Source organism: Ornithodoros turicata, chromosome 6 (assembly GCF_037126465.1).
Source record: "Ornithodoros turicata isolate Travis chromosome 6, ASM3712646v1, whole genome shotgun sequence".
NCBI classification, from domain to species: Eukaryota; Metazoa; Arthropoda; class Arachnida; order Ixodida; family Argasidae; genus Ornithodoros; species Ornithodoros turicata.
This window is the reverse complement of record NC_088206.1, coordinates 41268262-41284924: the sequence shown is the minus strand read 5'-3', so window position 1 is coordinate 41284924 and position 16663 is coordinate 41268262.

Sequence of the window (16663 nt, the reverse complement as noted above, 5' to 3'; positions counted from 1 at the left end):
TTGAAAAGATGGACAGATTTTGTACACGATACCATAAGTCATGGGAAGATGTGATAAAAAACTGCTTCGAAAAGGAGGAGCCGCGAAACGATTTCATTATCGCTGCATTTCAATACGTCCTAGACATGGTCGTATTCGGAGAAATGGTACAAACTACAGAACTGAAGGTGCAAGAATTTATATGGCGAATCTACAATACTTATAAAAATATCTGCACATCAACCTCGGAAGGGCCACTGGGATTGATGGCGGAGTTTTTGAGGCTTGCTAACGAAGAATTGAAATACACTAGACCAGATGTAATTGTAATCATTGCAATGGGTATTGCGTTCATCAAGAAAGCAGTCGGATCAAATTATCATATACAAGCAGTCTATATGGCACGATTCATTACGGATTTGCTGAAATTACACATGTCTGAGATGGAAAGTACATAAGCCTCTACACATTTATTTTATTGTACCAGTCAGTGATGTCGAATCAACAGAAGTTCAATATTGTCGTGCAAGGTCTGATGTACCATCACTTATTGAAACTCCACAAACATATCAATTGCGGTGGACCACCGGACGATTTTCATCTAATACTCTCTTGTACGCCGTTCAAGAATCGTCATACAAAGAAAGGAAACATCAATAAGAGACTGTGCAAATTCATTGCAACAAAGTGCAAGTTGTTGAAGCAATACAAATACGGCGACAACATATCACCTGCGTTAATCAACGCTGGATACAAGCGCCCAATAATCACAATAAACTACTTGATGTCTTCGGAATTCATCAATCAAGACAACAAACGAAAACTTCAGAGTTTGGAATAGAACTGTAATTTATCGGAATAAACAAGCATATAATTGAAATAATAATTGTATTCTTTGTCATCATTGTAATGTATTCTACACATCGCAACGAAAACAACTTATGATTAGACTGAAGATTGCTAAGGAGACGAATATTCCACACTATGTGTAAGAAGTCTCATATGGAATGAGACCTGACCATCAAATAGGTTTTACCCGACTACACTCTGTACAAGTTCAACATCCGAAGGATAGAATTGCCGGAGAAGGATCAGTCATGATACGTCTATGATTACAAAAAGGATCACTAATCTCTTGTGAAAACTTATCATATTTCATGAATTAAATTCCATAGTGCATGTATATTTCTCAATCAGTTGCACTAGCCCAGACGTAGTAAAAGAAGAAGAAAAGGCGTCTTTGACAAGCAACCCGATTGGAGTTGTTGCTGCAATTCGTGTTGCGTGGCTGTAACAGTCCTGTGATATTTTTATCTGCAGCATCTCTCATATCAATGTTCATACGGTTTTTGCTCTTATGTGGCCAGATACGCATTCCGTGAGCGTGTGTAGCCACTAAATGAACTAGGTAGAACTAGCAGGCTACATATAACGCTTTCTGGTATGTTCTGTTCTATTTCCTAGACACAGTGAGTCATTGTCGGCAGCGCTGAAGAAACAACAACAATAACATATAGGAAGAAAGGAATGCGGTGGCCTTCAACACCCCACTTCTAATTCAACACTCATTGATCAAAACACCCCAAGCAGCACAATGTACTGAAAGTCGAGTGCAATAGGGGTGGACGGGTAGGTGGAAGGCCTTGAATCGACTAAACTAAACTAAAGCACGTTGATAAGATACATACCGTCCACCCCTATTGCACCCCACTTTCGGTACATTGTGATGCTTGGGACAAGATTCCTGATATGCCACAATGTCAATCCTGTTTTAGACTCCCTTTTGTACTGTAGACTTGGTGCGTGGTTTACTATGAATAAATGTTCATGCTGAGATACATGTTTGCTATCTGAATTTTACATGTATGGATTTCAAATACAACACATTTCTGCATGAATGCATGCGAGGACGGTAGCAGGACTAGTCATGGTCTAAAGTACATCTAAAGTCTAAAGTCTAAAGACATCTAAGACATCAAGTACATCTAAGAGTGACTGAAGTAAGGTACAGGAAAGGTATAAGTAGACCTGTCGCTTGAATGGAGGGATAAAATTGGTCTAGCCGCAGACTTCGTGTATAATACATGGTTAAGTGTCTGACCCAGTTCCAGACATTTGGTCAAGAAATGGCTAAATCTCGGCTACGTGCATAGACATTGAATGTCTTAGGCTAGGTGGCGTAACGTTAGACGTGTTATTTGACGTCTTGTGGACAGATAATTGACATTTGGTCTAGGCTTAGGCATTCTATAGACATTCCTTTTCTCGATTTTTAGATGTCATTTAGACGTCTATTATCCCACCATGTGCTGCCTGGGATGTCAAAAAATGTTTTAGGATGTCCTTAGGATGTTGTCATCGTCCTGAGTGCAACATTATGTAGACGTCCTTTGGACATCGGTGGTTTACTGGGTTCTCTGATATCCTGGAACACTCTTTGATTGAAGAAGACGGTGGCTCTTCTCACGCATCTGTGAGTACGATGTGCAAGCCTCCTCATGTACGCAATCGTGTGTAGTGTGCAGTCCCACCTTGACACATCCAAGTGGTCTTTTCTGCACTGGTGTTGTCGTCCCAGAGGTTCCGCCAGAGAAAAAACGGTGACGCTTGAAGCAGCACTTAGATGTACAAGCATCGAAGAGCGCCGTACGTACGCATCAAGTTCGAAACGCACAAGAATGCTTGGTCATTGTCTACGCCAGCCATCATTCCTCGCGCGTGCACGACCGGCGCCGGGCCAGACTGGACGGCGGCCTCCTGTTATGCCACGTGCGTTGCCCGCAAACTGTGCAGCTCCGCTGTAGTTTGGCGGGCGAAACTCGCCTGCAAACACAGTTCATGCCATACGGATGGCTGCGTACTGAAGGGCACACACGGGGATAGGCGAATCGCATGCGAGGCGAGGCAAGTCCGTCCTCTAGGAGGGACTGGTCGGTCGGCTCTACGGCAGATACCTTGCTCAACTGTGTAAAGGAATCCTTGGCGAACAGCTGAAAAGCAGTGTCCTACCTGGCCAGTGTGCCTGCCCCTGACCTCCGGTGTGTCAACCTTCGTGCAGCGCGGCGTCGAGCACAGCGACGGGCTCTGAGAGCTGGTCTTCAAGGCGACTGGGTCGCTTACAGACGTGCCTTCGGTGCTTACAGAAGGTATACCTTGAACCTAAGGCGGACTCAATGGATACAGTTCAGCGAGTCCCTCAATCTCCATACTCCAACAACGAAAGTTTGGAATACCCTGAGAGCTGTTGAAAGTCTTCCCTGACCTGTGAACCCACTTGTCACGTTATCGGTGGCGCCTAACAGGGAGCCCAAGGACATAGCCGAAGACTATGCCAGTGATCTAGCTCGTGTAGCTAGTTGCAGTGCCCAGCCATAACCTCTAGAGCTTTGCCCCTGATGCCACATTTGAATAGTTTGGTTAAAGAATGCTATGATTAACGCAGTCAAAGGCCTTTGTAAGGTCTAAGAAGATACCTAAAGTAAGCTTGCGATTTTCCATATTTTTAAGTATACATTCTTTTTGGGATAGCAATGCATGTTCTGTAGATAAACCTTCCCGAAAGCCAAACTGTTCCCTAGCAATCAGCTTATACTTGTCAGCAAATTGTGATATTCTAACGTGTATTATTGATTGTAGAATTTTAGAGAAAACAGGTAGAATAGATATTGGTCTATAGTTCTTTAACTCATTCCTATCACTACTTTTATAGAGGGCGACTACCTTAGCTACCTGCATCAAGTCGGGGAATACGCCTGTAGCTATAGAGATAAGTTACAAATGAAAGTCAGGGGATAAACCAAAAGGGCGACCACAAATTTTATCGGCTTGATCTCCAAATCATTAGCATCTATACCTTTCGAGTTATTCAAACCCATTACAATGCTCCGTATCTCAGTGGCATCAGTAGGAAATAGAAACAATGACTTATCATTTTGGGGAAAGTTATGTGTGTCACATTGTACATTTGTAGTATCACCGATATTAGTAAAGTATGTATTAAAAGTATCAGCTAGCTCGTCACTGGAAAGGACTCGACCATCTAAAATAATATTTTCAATATCTGTAGAGTGCCCTGACTGGCCCATGATGCGTTTCAGATTTTTCCAAACAACCTCAGACTTTTTGCAGGTGGCCTCATCGCACACACGATTGTAGTAGCCTTGCTTGGCCTTTCTCAGTGCAACATTTAGCTGATTGTGGTACCTTTTGTATTCCGTCAATTTAGTTACGCCCCTAGTTACGAGAAATGCCTTGTATAACGCATATTTCTTACGAATTGATGTGAGAAGTTCATAAGTTACCCAAGGTTTTCGCGCATGCTTAGCTTGAAAACCCTTTTCAAAGGGAAGCACATCCTATAGACTCGCCTTATAATATGGCTATACATAATGCATAATTATTTAATTAGATTAAAGGAAAAGTATATTGCCATCACACCAGCTCAATTGTCTTCTTTTGTCTTATTTTTAAATTTTTCATGCACATCACTACACCTTGTCTATTCAAGTTGGCTTCTATCTTGTCTCGTGCTAGTGTTGGCTATAAGTGCGGGGGCGGTTCTATGGGGACTTTACATGCGGAAGGAGGATTCTGCCTTCGTTTCCCTCTCCCAAATGCACTACCAAATGTACGATTCCGGGGGGGGGGTTAAACCCCCTAACCCCCCGTGCCTACATCATTGTTGGCTATGCTATGCTAAACCTGCTGTGACACCACTGAACAAAAATGCCAAACAACTCTGCTTTGTCTCAACAAAGATACAGGGAGTTAAAGGAACTCTGACCAGAAGTTCAACAAATCTTTCGTTTGCATCTATTACGAAGGTATAATATGCCTCCAAGCCACACGCGAAATATTTTGGGTGTGCGCGGCGGCAAAGTTTGCCAAACGGGAAACTGAAAACCGGCTTGGCTTTTCCTCCTCAACTCGCGTAATCGGCGCCAAAATCTAGCCTCTTTGTAGTGGATATCCGCCAATTTCCAGGTGCGTGACGAAAACATGAGGTTCACGTTTCATTGCGCGCCCGGACCGGAAGTTCTGTTGTTAGTGAGTTTGTGAGAGCGGCGGCATCCGGAAAGCGATCTTTAATATGGACGTCGAAGCAAGAAATGCGGACTCTTCGAGCCCGGAACGTTTTTCTGACCTTCCTGCGATCGAGAAGGAAATTCTGTCTGCTGAACAGTTCGGGAGCCTCGCTTTCGAAGCGTCGCCCATGCCGCAAATGCGAGCCGAAGTCAAAGCTCTACGAACATCGGTCACAGATGAAGCAAACAGGATCAGTCGCCTGTCTTCGACAGAGAGGTAAGCGATGAGCTTTTTAACGCACGCTGTGATCGAACATGTAAACGTTCTTTGAAATTTCGTGTCCTCATATTTAATGCGTACTTGCTGTTTAAGGTAATGGTGCGGCTGGTGTATCATAATGCCGAAGGAGATCGAATGCTTGTGCTGCAAGGAGCTCGAAAGTGCAGCCGAATGACAGCAGTATGAGTGCATTACAATCCACGTTCCAACTTCTATGCCTCAATACGACTGTCCTGAAGGTGGCATATTTTGAATTCTGTGGGCAGCGCGAACCTATGAGCGACCATTTCACAAGTAAGTCACATGTGGCCCTGTCGAACGATGTTAAAATTTGGGCGCTCAAAATTGGTTTGATCCTGCATTAAAGTCGCGAAAAACTCCAGTACAGGGCGCAGCACATAAAAGACGACACAATACAGAACTGTGGATTGGAGAAAAGCAATATAGGCAACTGTGTAATTGTCAGTGTGCTGTGTCGTAAGTCACCTTTTTATGTATTGCCCTGTGCTTAGGTTTTTAGCGTAGGCTTTTCGCGATATTGAGTGTTCTTACTTTCGATTCACTGAAAAGTAAAAAAAAAATTGGTTTCTAAAAGTTTCATCATGTGTAGTAATATACAGGGTGTGTGCAGATAAATTGCAGTCGCTCTCAAGTACATGTGGAAATACCACGACACACACCCTGTACTGTGACCGGTTACCTATTTGCCTAAACTATATTTTATGTACATCTGTGTAGACGATACGGGTATACTGCGTATCGCCAGTTTGCAAGGTGTTTTTACCACAAGCTTGGGAAAAACAAGAGCATGGTCATCCCGGCCTGTACAGTGAACAGGATCTGGCGAACCTTCCACACAGAAACTGCCACAGGCTTCAAGTAGACAACATCATAACTGGAGGTACCTCTTCGCACAGCTCGTCTATCGCATTTAAAATAATCAGCATCTGTATTTAGGATGACTAATAAATAGCTCTCAGGATGATGCATGGTTCATGAGTTCAATATGTTGTGTTGAAACACAACACCAGTCCTTTTTAGTTAGTCTTGCGGGGCGATAGATGAGCACTCCTTTCGTGACATTGTGTACTGTTGCTACAATGAACAATTTGTTGAGCAAGACTGATGAACAAATGAAAAGCAGAGTCTGTCTTTCATATATGCATGTTCCTTGTAACTTCTGTATTTGTTAAGTGACCCATGTTGATGTCCCCCGTCATGTAATGCCCGCAAGTGCCTTTGAGGTATATTCATGAATAAATAAATATCAAAACCAGAATAAGATGTAACATCTATTGTAATACCTATCCTCTCTTTGTGTGAATGATACATAAACATTCTAAGAAGGTATGTTGTCACACTTTGCCTCATTGTGCCTAAAATCTAATTCCACCTCTTACATCATCTCCACATCCTCAATCTCCAAAGCTGTACAAGGCTAAAGTAACCAGGCATTACATAAAAAAGGGGGGAAGGAGGAAATTAAAAGCTGACACATCTAAAATTCAAAGAAACCCTGGTGCTTTCATGGGACTACTCATGTCTCAGTCCTCGATCATAGAACCACAAATAAACCACAGAAAACAGCTTTTCTGAGCCTCAGTGATTGATCCCCTTGATTGCCCTGACTGTGAGGCAATACTCATCGGCTTGGTGGCAAGTGGGCTTGCGTCTGATAGTGCGGTTTGGAATAAAGGGAACAAGGAACATCCCCATCCGGTCTTAAGAAGGATATCAACATAACCTGTCAAGACATTTCATATTGCTTTCAGTAAGTACAACACTGCTCATAGAAGTTGCGACCATTCATGTTGTGAAAGCATGCTGAAGTTACCTCAGGTAGTGCACCCAGAACTGGGAGTCAGGTTCATAGAGAGCACCTTATGAGAGGAACAACGACAATGCCTAGTGAAGACACTCCAGGAATTTTGTGCAGGTTTAGGGGGTCACTCCTTTTAACAGTTTTGATGGAAAGCAGGGTGTGTGTACACTGACCTCAGGTGTATGAGGTCTTGTTATCTACAATTATGTACCCATGTTCTAGTAAAGTAAAAAAAAAAAGCTTTAGCTCGCTTGCAGGAAATTGCTAATAAATCTGAATGTCTTTTGTGGAAACAGGTTGTAACTGTCTTTCTATCCACACTTCTTAGTTGCCCTAGCAAAAGCAAATATGTAATGCTGCACGCTGTGCCATGTCGGCAAGAACATAAATCAGACTGCCTTTACTTCTGAAATTGGCCCTTCAGTGCTTCATGTGACTGCAAGAATGGTATCCTCTAAACAATAGGCAATAAGAATGATTTCTACAATGTAATGAGCTTTGTAAAACAACAACTTTACTTGAAAATATATTCCAAATGCCGGGTGACGACCTCATAATGTGACATCCTTTACTGCAAACACCGCTTAACACAACGATTAAAAAGGGAGCGTAAACGTTTTGCCGCCTATCCGGGTGGCATCATCAGTACAACAGAGGCCAAAGACGAGCACATCAGCCTACTTATCTAAGAGGGTGTCATACACATCCGATAGGGGGCCACGGTTTGTATTACAGGCTGATGCGTCATGTCTGATAAACCAGGACTCTAAGAACTTTCTAGGGCCACATCGCTAGTCATGTGCAAAGGTTACCGCACCATCAAAATTAAGTACATGTCCCTTAGGCCAACAATGGTAAACCAATTCGGTCCTGGTTTGAGTAGAATTAGAAGCCCTGGCAACGTCCCTTGTGTCTTTTAGTCTTGTCCCACGTCTTTTGTCTGGCTCGCCAATGTAGGTTGCATCACAGTCTATGCACTTAACTTTATATCCACAGTCGTAATGCCTGATCGGCAGAGTGCCCTTCAAATGGCGCATGAAACACCTTGGATGAAAGGAATGAATACCACTGATTTGACTCCTTCGATGTTGTTTCTCACTGTTCTCTATTGTAGCGATGATGGCACCCGGATAGGCGACGAAGCGTTCTCTCTTTTTGTTCTCCATCGTTGTGTCAAGTCGGTGTTTTCAGTAAAGGATTCTACATTATGAACTTTGTTTGAATGATGATTAGTGGCGAGCTTCATACCCTGGGCCACTACTCTTACAATTGCTTGCGGTAACTAGCAGAATTGGCGGACACCCCGATTTAGTTCACGAAAGTGGCACCACGTGGCGTATCCACCTTCAGCTCTCCCTCATGTTCTTTTCCCCTTTCTTCCTATCCTTTCCCTCGTGCTCTTCGGTACCCCGTCGGTAATCCCGCTGCCATACACACAACGGAGTACAATGTGTTCTTCTGGCCTAGATCTTCAAGTACACAAACAAAGCTGTGAAAACCAGTAGAGCTTGGCCCTGTCGTGTGTTTTGAGATTTTCCCAGTCGTTTTCCCCCTGCAAAGGAGTCGCGTTTGACAAAATCGTCTGCAAGGGTTCTCTCGGACTTCCAAACTGAAATTTCACGAGCTTTGTTGAGTAATAGCGCATGATGTGTAAAAAAGAAAGTCTGAGCTGCTATGGGAGAAAAAAGAAAGGTCCCGTGCGTGCCTACGAGGTATATCGATGTCCGCGAATAATAAAAAAAAAGAAAAAAAAGAAGTGCATTACCTTTATTGCCCCATATGGTTTAGTGAGCATCGTCATGAGAATATGTCACAGCCTAGTGAGTTCTGTTTTAGAAAAAAAAAAAAAAAAAAAGATCGTTTCGGAGTAAAGTTCTGGTTTCAGTACAAGGTTTCCTGTCTTGATAGCCCTACAGTATATGGGGAAATTTCGATATCTGCGTGTATTCCGTATTGTCAGCTGTGCTCCTAACAAATGTTACAGTTAGAAGAAATTTTGTCATTACGCAAAAAATACAATCATCTGTTTTTTTATCTCTAATTATAAAGTGCAGTATCAGTTACTGCGCAGTAGGTGTATTCGCACGAAGCCAATCTATGCAAAACGTGAAAACAGTTCACTTTTGATCGAAGTCATCAATAATACAAGGACAAATAGGATGTGTCAGCGTAGCATGTCGTCTTCTTTAGTGCGTCACTGAGGACAGAAAGAAAACCGCAACAGAGGCCGTCGTGAAACCACAGACAGCTTGGGACAAAAGTTTACGGAACACCGGGGTGTCGCATTTCTACAATGGAGCGACAACCTAGCAGCAAAAAGGAGTGGACATACACACTGAGAGATGGATAGAATAGCCCGCCACCCGTTTCCTATTCGATCGCTTCGTGATAGCTAGCAGGGAAGCGCTCCGATGAAGAAATACGCAGGTGCCGTGTTCCGTAAACTGTTGTCCCAAGCTGTACTCATAAACGCTATTGTCTGAAATGCAGCAGGCCACTGTTTTTCCTGCAGAGGTACATTTCTCATACGATTTCAGGAAAAAAAGATCCTTAAGAAACGAAGATCCACTAGTGGATCTTCTTTCCCTATGGATCTTTTTGCCGCATGGATCTTCTTTCTCGCATGGATTTTCTTTCCTTATGAATGTTTCTTCCGTATGGATCTTTATTCCCTCTGTCACGTGACCACGTTAGAACTTTGTGTTGTACATTTGCAGTTCGCATTGCGACATGGCTCCTTGCGTACATGTTTTCCTCCTAAGAAGTAATGTACTACCTATCCACGGCATGGTTTGCATTCGCCCCTGCCTCCAGCCAACCCAGCGAATCAGCTACGAGCTCTTAAGCCCTAATCACATTTTTAACAGCAACAGGGCTCCTGCGTGAGCTCTGAACATTCATCATCATTCACCATTCCCCCTTAAAGGTCAGCTCCGGAGATACCTTGACTTCTTGAAACTGTAACAATATTCTGGAAGCCCATATCGAACTGTGTCTGAAAGCACCCTTCATTTCCACAAAACAGCCCCATATTTTAAATAATCGTAAATTAACTATTTCGAAACAGACATGGGGGCCGCCATTTTTATGACGGCAGCTGTTCACGCGGTCTATATCGCCGACGTAAGTGATATCAGTGTTCTTCAAGACTTCCCTCCCTCTCTACGGAGCATACGGGAATGTAAACAGGCGGTGGTGGCAGTAAGCGTGCTCGATCGACGTAGGCTTCTTGATCGCATCGTTTTTTAAATATTTGGGATGATCTGCCAATGCTAAAACACGCTGTTGATACCACTTGTGCACTTAGGATTCGTGCAATTATGCTGTCGCGTTCCGGCCAGCGGCAGACTGGCTAAGAACGCAATGAACGTCACGTATATCGTCGACGGAACTGTGCTACGCCTACATACGAAAGATATTTTTATTCGCATTGTAGGTGTCTTTGATAAAGTAAGTCAATTCATCGCTTAATTGAAGACTTCACTCTCTTATAGTTACGGCTCACCACTGCTGCATCACTTGCGCATATCTTTCTCACTCTCGAATACCTGGCGTTTGGCGTTACAGGAGCAGTAATCGCATTTCTTGGCATTATAACCGGGTGAACGAGTTGTGTTTGGCAACGCCATGTTATCGTATACACACTGCAGGTACTACGTACGTAAGAATTGGGCTTGAATGACAACCTTAGTGTAGATTCGCGATGAACGTATTTGCCGAAATTTTACACTGTCGAGAGAGAAAGCACCAGATACAAGAACAAGATACGTACATGAGGGCATACGTGGCTTATGAGAGCTGAACAGAAAAAGAAAGGAAGGAAAAAATAAACGAATACAAAAATACACTGCACAGTACAAGGACACCATGCAAGTGTAATTATCAGGGATATCTTGCACCTTATTTCGGCTGGTTTACTAGTGCAGTGCAGCCATGAGCCATCACATTAATCAACCACAAAAAAAGAAAGAAAAAAAAGAGAAAAGAAATGAAGATGAGTTGCTTCCATATATGAAAGACACCAGTATTACATCTGGATCTGCATGCTGGTTTCAGGAGCCGATTTACTTCTTGAATCAATGCACTTCTCCACACATTCCACAGATACTGTAATTTTACACGTAACACTGAATAGACCATAATTTTATTGAATACACAGAGATCATAAAACTATCTGACTCCCCCCATAATCCCTCGCAACAGGTAAACAAGCACACTGCAAGATGGACAGAATACAGGTGTCAGTTGAGGTGTTCTGTGGTAAGTCTTAGGTGCAGAATGAGGTCATTCCCCACAAACCAGTGAAAGGGGTTCCAACACCACCATCCCACATGAACATAAAAGCTTCTTCGTACCAATGTGTGTTTTACAAACCAAGGTTGGAATAGAGCGTAGAAAATGGGCACCTTGAATAGCAAAACTCAAGCAGCTCTGACGTCACAGATCTCAGGGCTATCAGTGGAATTGGCTGTATCTCTGAGGTCCTTGACATTCGTGCGTTAGTCAGGCATCTGTTCGAGAGCTTTTATCTCGCGAAGTATGACACATGAAAAAAAAAAAGATTGATCAGTATTATGGAGCGCAATGCATGATGCACCCATAATGTAACAAACCACGTCTATGAAAGCGTCCCAACCCCTTTGATTTTTGCCTGGCACGTCATGTAGTAAAAATGGCTAAGGAACATGGAGTACCATTTACTGTGTGCTCCAAAATCTTGTGTTTGTTTCCCCATCCCCTACGCTTCTTCAGAAGCCACCGATTAATGGCGAATGAAATGCCAAAAACTAAAAATCCTAGGTGTGCGACTGTTTGTACATGTTCGCTAAAGCCCTTCTGCTGTCGACTTGCATTTAATGCCTTGCAGAGTTGTTAGCGTTTATTCATTCACTGTAACTCTTGCGGTGAGCCCCCCTTGTGTAGTCTCTTCCTTCTGTTCGGGGGCTCATGAACTGCTATCGTCCACAGAGATCGAGCAGAGCACCAGAAAGCCCCTGGACATACCCTGACATGAAAATTAGCATTATTAGAATTCCTAAAACAGACAGAACAGGCTTGTGCAGTAAAGAAGCAATGCAATTCTCTGTTTCAGTAGTTTTCTCACACACATTCCTTATGTGTAGATACAATATGTGGCACACAGATAAGGTCGAAGTGATGCATGACCTACTTACCATGACATACTTAGATACATGACCGAGTAACAGCACTGAGACAAGGAAACTTTTAGTGCACACAATGGCGGGATGCCCTTCAGAAGGCGAAGTACACCCACTATCCCCTACAACACTTCGAATATTCCAGTTCCTGTAAGTGAGGAATGCAGGACAGTTGCTTAGTAATCGCTGCTAGCTTGAAATACTGTAAATCACCTTCGTGGGGCCAAAGCAGCTTCCCAATGTCTTGATGTGCACATCTTGCATGGTGACTTTGATGCTCATGAAGATGAACTTTGATGCTCATGTGAAGCAACGTTATGATCCAAATATCCATGACATGCCAGAGTATCATGAGCCATTTTACCGGAAATAGGTTGCCATTATCATTGCTTGTCCATGTGCACACACATGTACATGTTCACGATACTGTGGCACCATTATTGTAGCACCAGACGTTGCTTCACCAGTGCTGCTGTATGTACCTCTTTCCTGGGGCCTGAGAAAGGAGAAGCAGAAATTATAATTATACCTGTTAAGGCTAATATTGTTAGGAAAAGTGCAAAAAAGCATCTACATATTTAAGAGCTACAAAACGGGATCAACAATGTTGACAGCATACCCCCATGCCCCCAGCTATACCCCTTCTAATAGGAAATATGTTGTCAACCAATGGACAGCATACATATGTGTTATGACGGTGTGCTACAAAGCAAATGTGGCCCCTTGCAATGTGCCATGTGTCAAAACGATGATTCACAGGTAGATGAGTGTTTCTCATGACTTCACCTATTTCTGCTAATCTGCGACGAGCATGCTGATCGTCATCCCTTGCTGGTCAAGGTACTTAGCTGCTGGAGTCAACATCATTAGTACAGAAGGACAGAATGGAATTTCTGGCACGTAATAACTTTACATTACAGCTTGAATACACAGCACTCACAGACACAGCCCGGCTTTTAAAGAGGGACAACAATATGCTACCATGTATGCAGGATATGGTGTGGTTCCATGGTTGGGAAAAGGCTGATTGTGATCACACAGAAGTCCAAACAGACACAGTGTGTCTCAAAACAGGAACTCCTAAGTTGTTGCTGATTTCAGCTGCTGTGACTGTTTTGTCTTCCCTGTGCCCAAGCTCAGACTTCTCCAAACTCATGTAATTTCTCAACCAGCTTCTCTGAGAAACTGCGTAGTTTTACATACAACCGCGGATTATAGGGTTTAGCAGTCCCATATTTGTCGTTCACATGATACATTGTGTGCAAGCCATAGTACAAATTCGTGCGGACACTTACCCGCAACTTTGGTCCTTTGTTGCTATCCTCTCCTCTTTGTTGTCGTCGAACGAGGCAGGTGCCGCATCCCTTTCCAGCGACTTTTACAGTCCAAATCGGCCGTCAGGTGAACGATCTCGTAACATTCTGATGCAAAATGCTTCGAGCACACACGACAGTTGCCTTGATGAGTTCAGAGCACCCAACCACTGGTTTCGTACCACTCAATCACGCACAATATCAACTGGGAACCTGGCACGAAACATCTTTCTTAGTAGCGTACCTGCTCATACTGCGAGAAGCACGGCATTCTCACAATTCACTCACGCTGCATCTCTCACAAAGTGACAACTTAGATGAGGTTGTGTGTACTGACTAGCCGGAGTAAAAAGATTATCAAATTAAGACGCGGAGAAAGGTGCCCGTACGTACGCGACTCTCGATTTCGCTTTCAGCCTGACGAGTTGTGATTGCTGGCGATTGCGAAACTGCGAGCCCGCAAACAAGCCAAGAGGAGCAAAAGCGAAAGCTGAGCGTGACGTCAGCTGTTCAAGCGGACGATCGGACGGCAAACCACAAAACAGATTTCGCAGTAAATACAGGGTATTCGCCCAAACTATTTTGGAAGTACATTCAGTAGGCATCAACCTTTGTGCCTGCGAGTTTTTGTTGTAATCTGTGGCAGTGAGTTTCCTCCGGAGCTGACCTACCTTTAAGCAATGGGATAGGTTGCCGTCTCAGCACAAATCCCACTACATCGTCGCACTTAAGCATTGCGAATAGGATTCTTCGTTTTCGGGTTTTATGATTTTTCAAATTATTGAGGGAAAAATCGGGTGCTATCAGTGGCGTAGCCAGACCTCCAAGGTAGGGTGGGCTCGACACGAAAACTCGCCCCCCCCCCCCCCCCTGCTGATCCTGTGTCGACAACACACACATACTTGTGCACACTGCAAACTGAGGATTAAAAAAAGGAACAAAAATAGTTGATTTAGACGTTCACAGTACGATTACATGTATAGGCTGTCATGACCAATGAGGTGGTGTCACGAGATTGGAAGTATTTTGAAAAGCTCATACTTCGAGAACCATTCAAGAGTGCTTCTTAGATAGACGCCATGAACTGCAAGACCTTTCGCGATCGTCACACTGGTCCCCCCCCCCCACATATATTATGTTATCGGATTTGCACGATTTGTGTGGGTCGGTCCGTGGCAGGTAGGGGGGCTCGAGCCCCCCCTAGCCCCCCCGTGGCTACGCCACTGGGTGCTATTTACAATCGAGAATTCGGGCGTCATGATCTCTGTTTGATATGTCACCAGGGAAGTTTCGGGTGAAACGAAAGGCATATGAAACGAGCCGCTGCTGTGACACGGGGACGAGAAACAAGACTATTTATATTTCCGCCTGGAACTAGGGTAATGAATGACCGCGGTATTCAACCACTTGTCCGAGCTCCACAAAAGCTTGTCTTTGACTCCTGCAGGAGTCCAAGGTAATAGGGAATAGCAAGCCGGCGTAATGCATGGCTGACATTTTTCCTTTCTTTTGTACCTTTTCTTTTTTTTTTCTGCCAAGAAATCCCCCCCCCCCCCCCCTGCAAGAGGTGATCATAAATAGAGGACAAATAGGTTGTCACAGTCTTTGGCGATATTATTATTTACGTTTCCGACAGTTTAGAGAGAACGAGAAGGTGAAGGACCACAAGAATTTCGGGTAGATATCGGGCTTTATCCAAATTCTTCAAAACTTGTTCGGGACGGAACTATCGTGAAAAATCGGGTTTAACAACTATTTTCAAAGTGTCTACTTGGAACGGGATTACTACCAATTACGGAATCAACTTGCTAATTCTGGTTGTGACCTTTTTCTAAGTAGAGAGGGTGTCCTTGAGATGCTCCTCAATGTGAACCCCAAAAAATCAACAGGGCCTGATGGGGTCCCAAATGTATCCCTGAGGCGCTACGCGGAACAGATATCTGTTTTTTAACACACATTTTTAACTTGTCGTTATCTACAGGTGTTTTACCTGGTGATTGGCTTAAAGGAACTGTAAAGTGAAATTTGACCCCCCTGTTTCTGTGTGCGACCTGGTAGTGTTTGTCTGTGTGATGCCTCACATAGAGCCTAAGCACTCAAAGCGGGTTAATTATTACACAACATAAATTAGAAAAATTAAATCGGACGGTAGGTTGCGCCCCGTAACAGCTAAAAAAGTCGTGATGGGAGTACTCCTGTCACGTGATACCTAAGTAATACACAATGAACTTACGACCGGCTACTAATCTCCAATAAACACTACTTTTAGAATCACAAGAATTACCGAGACAATTCTTCAAAATATCGAAGAAACAGTATACCAAAATACTGTCAGCGCGGTCAGCGCCCTCTGTCTTCTCTCCTCCCAACCATATTGCACGGCGACGGCGTTTATTGCGGCCTTGCGAGGTTTGTGTACGCAAAAAAGTTCATTTCGTGCGAAATTGAACAGAGGTTCACCTGAGACAATGCCAGGTATCTACTGTAATGTTCGGGGATACACCAAGTGTGCTCTTTCGACAAGGGACGTTGTGTACCACAAGATTCCAATGGAAAATGCACGGAAACGAAAGTTGTTGCAAGCGCTTGGTCAAGACATTCGTAAGCCACGCCGTATTTGCTCAACCCATTTCTCTGACGACTCGTACGAAATGGTAGCAGCGGACAGTCGAAAACTTCTCACACGGACGGCAGCCCCGACACCAGTGTTTCCACATGTGACGTCTGAGGATGCGAACACCACTGCACGTGAGGTATGTATTTACCGATACACAGGAATAATACATATGTGTGGTTCACTTGAAATTCAAATCGATTTTTGTGATGCCTACGCTGCGTAATATACCAAACGCAATATCCCCCTTCCCCTGGGGAGCCCTGAGCTCTCGCAGGAGAATATAAGTGTCAAATAAATTATGCGCCATAGATACTGACCGCATTCTTCATTCATATCAGCGACACAGGCTTCCATCGTGACTGACAAGAATGTGAAACTCAGAAGTAAAAGCGTGTCAACGCATGATTTACCGTCAACACCTCTCAACCTTTATCCAGTGATGAATTCAACACCAATTGTCCATATACAC